General features: G+C 53.0%; 2 non-coding genes across 2 annotated transcripts; both read right to left on the reverse strand.

Annotated features, from left to right (window-relative positions):
- Positions 1-207: 207 nt before the first annotated feature.
- LOC142926262 (5S ribosomal RNA) lies at positions 208-326 on the reverse strand. The gene has a single exon (XR_012943187.1). It is a non-coding gene; the product is annotated as a 5S ribosomal RNA (ribosomal RNA).
- A 432-nt stretch (positions 327-758) lies between these two features.
- Positions 759-877, reverse strand: LOC142926418 (5S ribosomal RNA). The gene has a single exon (XR_012943343.1). It is a non-coding gene; the product is annotated as a 5S ribosomal RNA (ribosomal RNA).
- Between the last annotated feature and the right edge of the window lie 6,904 nt (positions 878-7,781).

Genomic DNA, 7,781 nt, shown 5'->3' on the forward strand with positions numbered 1-7,781 from the left:
ACATTCAACTATACTACTGGAGGTCATCGCTCATGAAAACGTTTATTCTGAGCTCCTGGTTTAGCCCCGAAAGAGTGGCATCAAACAGTATTTTACGAGAAAATATTGATCCCAATGCAGTACACCATATCGACGTGAAATTGGCAGATGCACTCACTGGATGAGTGGAAGTGTAAAAAGCGACCCATCCAGATCCAAATATACAAAAGCCTACAACACCTGGTATTCCCAGGCAGTCTCCCATCCAAGTACTAACCAGACTCGACCGTGCTTAGCTTCCGAGATCAGACGAGATCGGGCGCATTCAGGGTGATATGGTTGTAGGCCATGCTTGGAAAGACCTGTCGCACATTCAGATGTATAAAACAATCAACATTCAACATAACTTCTGGAGGTCATCGCTCAAAAAATCTTTATACTGGTAGGAACGAAGTTGTAAACTGAGTGTACCAGCCTGCAATAGATTAATGTGTCCGTACGTCCGTCCGTCCCCTTTCAATACTTTAACGAAGTGAAATCTCGTGCTGTTGGGTGTATAAAATCAGTAATAGACAGCGCAGAGACTTGTCCTACCAGCCCACCCTGCAGGGACCTGTTTCTGAGCTCCTGGTTGAGCCCCGAAAGAGTGGCATCAAACATTATTTTACAAGAAAATATTGATCCCAATGCAGTACACCATATCGACGTGAAATTGGCAGGGGCACTCACTGGATGAGTCGAAGTGTAAAAAGCGAGCCATCCAGATCCAAGTAAACAAGAGCCTACAACACCTGGTATTCCCAGGCAGTCTCCCATCCAAGTACTAACCAGACTCGACCCTGCTTAGTTTCCGAGATCAGACGAGATCGGGCGCATTCAGGGTGATATGGTCGTAGGCCATGCTTGCAAAGACCTGTCGCACATTCAGATGTATAAAACAATCAACATTCAACTATACTTTTGGAGGTCATCGCTCATAAAACCTTTATTCTGTGCTCCTGGTTGATCCCCAAAAGAGTGGCATCAAACAGTCTGGATGACTTGATTCGAAGCTTTCGTGACTGCAAGAATTACTCTTTGTTTTTTTCGGTAAAGTCACGTATAAATAAAAAATAATAAAATAACAATAGCATACGACGTTTCGGTTGCAACACAAGCAGCCATCATCAGGTACAGAAGAGCTAAATTTACGAGAGAGAGGAAACACATAACCCCAGATGTATATACAGACACCCAAGTAGGGGGGAACTAATACAGATACAACAGGGTACAACAGAGAGAGAAGCATACCAAACAATCAGGGTTTAGCATAATTTGGAAACCATATAAAGCAACACAGACGGTCGGTCAAAACACAATTAACGCATAGTCTGGTTGATTACGCTATTTCAAAGATTGTTAAATTGCAAGTTAAGTATGAAATTTAAAATACAGACTGCGCACACACACACATAGACATCCAAGTAGAGTGAACCAGCACAGACACGCACACAGTGAAGTCGCCTTAAATAGGCAGAGAAGGTGAGGCTGAGAGACAATGGGACAAATTAGCATGAGGTATGCATGGAACAAAGGGGGCACGGCAGCACACACTCGGAAACACCAAGGCCCACACACAGGCAGAGACAGCACAGAGACACAAATCCAAGCCAAGACACAAAGGCAGATGCACAAGCAGAGACAACACAAAGACACAGACCTAATACCTCCCTTAGAGGTGGTTCAGACTTGATTCGAAGCTTTCGTGACTGCAAGAATTACTCTTTGTTTTTTTCGGTAAAGTCACGTATAAATAAAAAATAATAAAATAACAATAGCGTACGACGTTTCGGTTGCAACACAAGCAGCCATCATCAGGTACAGAAGAGCTAAATTTACGAGAGAGAGGAAACACATAACCCCAGATGTATATACAGACACCCAAGTAGGGGGCGTGGATGGAGTGGGGGGTGAGAGTGGATGGTGTCGCGGTGAGAGTGGATGGTGTCGGGGTGAGTATGGATGTTGGAGAGGTGATCGTGGCTGGTGTACGAGTGAGCGTGGATGGTGTAGGGGTGAGCGTGGCTGGTGTAGGGGTGAGCGTGGATGTTGTAGGGGTGAGAGTGGATGTTGCAGGAGTGAGCGTAGATGGTGTAGGGGGTGAGCGTGGAGGTTGTAAAGGTGAGCGTGGAGGTTGTAAAGGTGAGCGTGGATGGTGTAGGAGTGAGCGTGGATGTTGTAGGGGTGAGAGTGGATGGTGTCGCGGTGAGAGTGGATGGTGTCGGGGTGAGTATGGATGTTGGAGAGGTGAGCGTGGATGGTGTAGGAGTGAGCGTGAATGTTGCAGGAGTGAGCGTGGATGTTGTAGGGGTGAGCGTGGATGGTGTAGGGGTGAGAGTGGATGTTATATGAGTGAGCATGGACATTGTAGATGTGAGTGTGGATGGTATAGGGGAAAGCGTGGATGGCGTAGTGGTGAGCGTGGATGGTGTAGGGGTGAGCGTGGATGTTGTAGAGGTGAGCGTGGATGGTGTAAGGGTGAGCGTGGCTATTGTAGGGGTGAGCGTGGATGTTGTAGGGGTGAGTGTGGATGGTGTAGGGGTGAGCGTGGATGTTGCCGGAGTGAGCGTGGGTGTTGTAGGCGTAAACGTGGATGGTGTAGTGGTGAGCGTGGATGGCGTAGTGGTGAGCGTGGATGGTGTAGGGGTGAGCGTGGATGTTGTAGAGGTGAGCGTGGATGGTGTAAGGGTGAGCGTGGCTATTGTAGGGATGAGCGTGGATGGTGTATTGGTGAGCGTGGATGGTGTAGGGGTGAGCGTGGATGGTGTAGTGGTGAGCGTGGATGGCGTAGTGGTGAGCGTGGATGGTGTAGGGGTGAGCGTGGATGTTGTAGAGGTGAGCGTGGATGGTGTAAGGGTGAGCGTGGCTATTGTAGGGGTGAGCGTGGATGGTGTAGGGGGTGAGCGTGGGGGTTGTAAAGGTGAGCATGGATGGTGTAGGAGTGAGCGTGGATGTTGTAGGGGTGAGAGTGAATGGGGTTGGGGTGGGCGTGGATGGTGTTGGGGTGAGTGTGGATGTTGGAGAGGTGAGCGTGGCTGGTGTAGGAGTGAGCGTGGATGGTGTAGGGGTGAGCGTGGATGGTATAGGGGTGAGCGTGGATGTTGTAGGGGTGAGAGTGGATGTTGCAAGAGTGAGCGTAGATGGTGTAGGGGGTGAGCGTGGAGGTTGTAAAGGTGAGCGTGGATGGTGTAGGAGTGAGCGTGGGTGTTGTAGGGGTGAGAGTGGATGGGGTTGGGTGTGGCGTGGATAGTGTTGGGGTGAGAGTGGATGGTGTCGGGGTGAGAGTGGATGGTGTCGGGGTGAGTATGGATGTTGGAGAGGTGAGCGTGGATGGTGTAGGGGTGAGCGTGGATGTTGCAGGAGTGAGCGTGGATGTTGTAGGGGTGAGCTTCGATGGTGTAGGGGTGAGAGTGGATGTTGTAAAGGTGAGCGTGGATGGTGTAGGGGTGAGAGTGGATGTTGTATGAGTGAGCATGGACGGTGTAGATGTGAGTGTGGATGGTATAGGGGAAAGCGTGGATGGTGTAGTGGTGAGCGTGGATGGTGTAGGGGTGAGCGTGGATGTTGTAGAGGTGAGCGTGGATGGTGTAGGGGTGAGCGTGGCTATTGTAGGGGTGAGCGTGGATGTTGCAGGAGTGAGCGTGGATATTGCATGAGAGAGCGTGGATGTTGAAGGGGTGAGTGTGGATGGTGTAGGGGTGAGAGTGGATGTTGTATGAGTGAGCATGGACAGTGTAGATGTGAGTGTGGATGGTATAGGGGAAAGCGTGGATGGTGTAGTGGTGAGCGTGGATGGTGTAGGGGTGAGCGTGGATGTTGTAGAGGTGAGCGTGGATGGTGTAGGGGTGAGCGTGGCTATTGTAGGGGTGAGCGTGGATGTTGCAGGAGTGAGGTGGATTTTGTATGAGAGAGCGTGGATGTTGAAGGGGTGAGTGTGGATAGTGTAGGGGTGAGCGTGGATGTTGGAGGAGTGAGCGTGGATGATGTAGGAGTGAGCGTAGATGGTGTAGGGGGTGAGCGTGGAGGTTGTAAAGGTGAGCATGGATGGTGTAGGAGTGAGCGTAGATGGTGTAGGGGGTGAGCGTGGAGGTTGTAAAGGTGAGCATGGATGGTGTAGGAGTGAGCGTGGATGTTGTAGGGGTGAGAGTGAATGGGGTTGGGGTGGGCGTGGATGGTGTTGGGGTGAGTGTAGATGTTGGCGAGGTGAGCGTGGATGTTGCAGGGGTGCGCGTGGATGTTGCAGGAGTGAGCGTGGATGTTGTAGGGGTGAGCGTGGATGATGTAGGGGTGAGCATGGACGTTGTAAAGGTGAGCATGGATGATGTAGGAGTGAGCGTGGATGTTGTAGGGGTGAGAGTGAATGGGGTTGGGGTGGGCGTGGATGGTGTTGGGGTGGGCGTGGATGGTGTTGGGGTGAGTGTGGATGTTGGCGAGGTGAGCGTTGATGTTGCAGGGGTGAGCGTGGATGTTGCAGGAGTGAGCGTGGATGTTGTAGGGGTGAGCGTGGATGGTGTAGGGGTGAGAGTGGATGTTGTAATGGTGAGCGTGGATGGTGTTGGGGTGAGAGTGGATGTTGTATGAGTGAGCATGGACGGTGTAGAGGTGAGTGTGGATGGTATAGGGGAAAGCATGGATGGTGTAGTGGTGAGCGTGGATGGTGTAGGGGTGAGCGTGGATGGTATAGGGGTGAGCGTGGATGGTGTAGGTGTGAGCGTGGATGGTGTAGGAGTGAGCGTGGACATTGTAAAGGTGAGCGTGGACAGTGTAGCGGTGAGCGTGGACGTTGTAGAGGTGAACGTGGATGTTGTAGGGGTGAGCGTGGATGTTGTAGGGGTGAGGGTGGATGGTGTAGGGGTGAGCGTGGATGTTGTAGAAGTGAGCGTAGATGGTGTAGGAGTGAGGGTGGATGTTGTAGCGGTGAGCGTGGATGGTGTTGGGGTGAGGGTGGATGTTGTAGGGGTGAGCGTGGATGTTGTCGGGGTGAGGGTGGATGGTGTAGGGGTGAGTGTGGATGTTGTAGAGGTGAGCGTGCATTGTGTAGGAGTGAGCGTGGATGGTGTAGGGGTGAGCGTCGATGGTATAGGGGTGAGCGTGGATGTTGTAGGGGTGAGAGTGGATGTTGCAGGAGTGAGCGTAGATGGTGTAGGGGGTGAGCGTGGAGGTTGTAAAGGTGAGCGTGGAGGTTGTAAAGGTGAGCGTGGATGGTGTAGGAGTGAGCGTGGATGTTGTAGGGGTGAGAGTGGATGGGGTTGGGTGTGGCGTGGATGGTGTTGGGGTGAGAGTGGATTGTGTTGGGGTGAGAGTGGATGGTGTTGGGGTGAGAGTGGATGGTGTCGGGGTGAGAGTGGATGTTGGAGAGGTGAGCGTGGATGGTGTAGGGGTGAGCGTGGATGTTGCAGGAGTGAGCATGGATGTTGTAGGGGTGAGCGTGGATGGTGTAGGGGTGAGAGTGGATGTTGTAAAGGTGAGCGTGGATGGTGTGGGGGTGAGAGTGGATGTTGTATGAGTGAGCATGGACGGTGTAGATGTGTGGATGGTATAGGGGAAAGCGTGGATGGTGTAGTGGTGAGCGTGGATGGTGTAGGGGTGAGCGTGGATGTTGTAGAGGTGAGCGTGAATGGTGTAGGGGTGAGCGTGACTATTGTAGGGGTGAGCATGGATGGTGTAGGGGTGAGCGTGGATGTTGCAGGAGTGAGCGTGGATTTTGTATGAGAGAGCGTGGATGTTGAAGGGGTGAGTGTGGATGGTGTAGGGGTGAGCGTGGATGTTGCAGGAGTGAGCGTGAGTGTTGTAGGAGAAAACGTGGATGGTGTAGGGGTGAGCGTGGATGATGTAGGGGTGAGCATGGACGTTGTAAAGGTGAGCATGGATGATGTAGGAGTAAGCGTAGATGGTGTAGGGGGTGAGCGTGGAGGTTGTAAAGGTGAGCATGGATGGTGTAGGAGTGAGCGTGGATGTTGTAGGGGTGAGAGTGAATGGGGTTGGGGTGGGCGTGGATGGTGTTGGGGTGGGCGTGGATGGTGTTGGGGTGAGTGTGGATGTTGGCGAGGTGAGCGTTGATGTTGCAGGGGTGAGCGTGGATGTTGCAGGAGTGAGCGTGGATGTTGTAGGGGTGAGCGTGGATGGTGTAGGGGTGAGAGTGGATGTTGTAAAGGTGAGAGTGGATGGTGTAGCGGTGAGAGTGGATGTTGTATGAGTGAGCATGCACGGTGTAGAGGTGAGTGTGGATGGTATAGGGGAAAGCATGGATGGTGTAGTGGTGAGCGTGGATGGTGTAGGGGTGAGAGTGGATGTGGTGGGGGTGAGCGTGGATGTGGTAGGGGTGAGCGTGGATGTTGCAGGAGTGAGCGTGGATTTTGTATGAGAGAGCGTGGATGTTGAAGGGGTGAGTGTGGATGGTGTAAGGGTGAGGGTGGATGTTGGAGGAGTGAGCGTGGATGATGTGGGAGTGAGCGTAGATGGTGTAGGGGGTGAGCATGAGGGTTGTAAAGGTGAGCATGGATGGTGTAGGAGTGAGCGTAGATGGTGTAGGGGGTGAGCGTGGAGGTTGTAAAGGTGAGCATGGATGGTGTAGGAGTGAGCGTGGATGTTGTAGGGGTGAGAGTGAATGGGGTTGGGGTGGGCGTGGATGGTGTTGGTGTGAGTGTAGATGTTGGCGAGGTGAGCGTTGATGTTGCAGGGGTGCGCGTGGATTTTGCAGGAGTGAGCGTGAATGTTGTAGGGGTGAGCGTGGATGGTGTAGGGGTGAGAGTGGATATTGTAAAGGTGAGCGTGGATGGTGTTGGGGTGAGAGTGGATGTTGTATGAGTGAGCATGGACGGTGTAGAGGTGAGTGTGGATGGTATAGGGGAAAGCATGGATGGTGTAGTGGTGATCGTGGATGGTGTAGGGGTGAGAGTGGATGTGGTGGGGGTGAGCGTGGATGTGGTAGGGGTGAGCGTGGACAGTGTAGGGGTGAGCGTGGATGGTGTAGGAGTGAGCGTGGTTGGTGTAGGGGTGAGCGTGGATGGTGTAGGTGTGAGCGTGGATGGTGTAGGAGTGAGCGTGGACATTGTAAAGGTGAGCGTGGACAGTGTAGCGGTGAGCGTGGACGTTGTAGGGGTGAACGTGGATGTTGTAGGGGTGAGCGTGGATGTTGTCGGGGTGAGGGTGGATGGTGTAAGGGTGAGTGTGGATGTTGTAGAGGTGAGCGTGCATGGTGTAGGGGTGAGCTTGGATGGTGAAGGTGTGAGCGTGGCTGGTGTAGGAGTGAGCGTGGATGGTGTAGGGGTGAGCGTGGATGGTGTAGGGGTGAGCGTGCATGGTGTAGGGGTGAGCTTGGATGGTGAAGGTGTGAGTGTGGCTGGTGTAGGAGTGAGCGTGGATGTTGTAGGGGTGAGAGTGGATGTTGCAGGAGTGAGCGTAGATGGTGTAGGGGGTGAGCGTGGAGGTTGTAAAGGTGAGCGTGGAGGTTGTAAAGGTGAGCGTGGATGGTGTAGGAGTGAGCGTGGATGTTGTAGGGGTGAGAGTGGATGGGGTTGGGGTGGGCGTGGATGGTGTGGGGGGTGAGAGTGGATGGTGTCGCGGTGAGCGTGGATGGTGTAGGGGTGAGCTTGGATGGTGAAGGTGTGAGCGTGGATGGTGTAGGAGTGAGCGTGGATGGTGTAGGGGTGAGCGTGGATGGTGTAGAGGTGAGCGTGGATGTTGTAGGGGTGAGAGTGGATGTTGCAGGAGTGAGCGTAGATGGTGTAGGGGGTGAGCGTGGAGGTTGTAAAGGTGAGCGT

This window comes from Petromyzon marinus, chromosome 23, assembly GCF_048934315.1.
Source record: "Petromyzon marinus isolate PM22_M1 ecotype Great Lakes invasive population chromosome 23, UKy_Petmar_22M1.pri1.0, whole genome shotgun sequence".
NCBI classification, from domain to species: domain Eukaryota; kingdom Metazoa; phylum Chordata; class Hyperoartia; order Petromyzontiformes; family Petromyzontidae; genus Petromyzon; species Petromyzon marinus.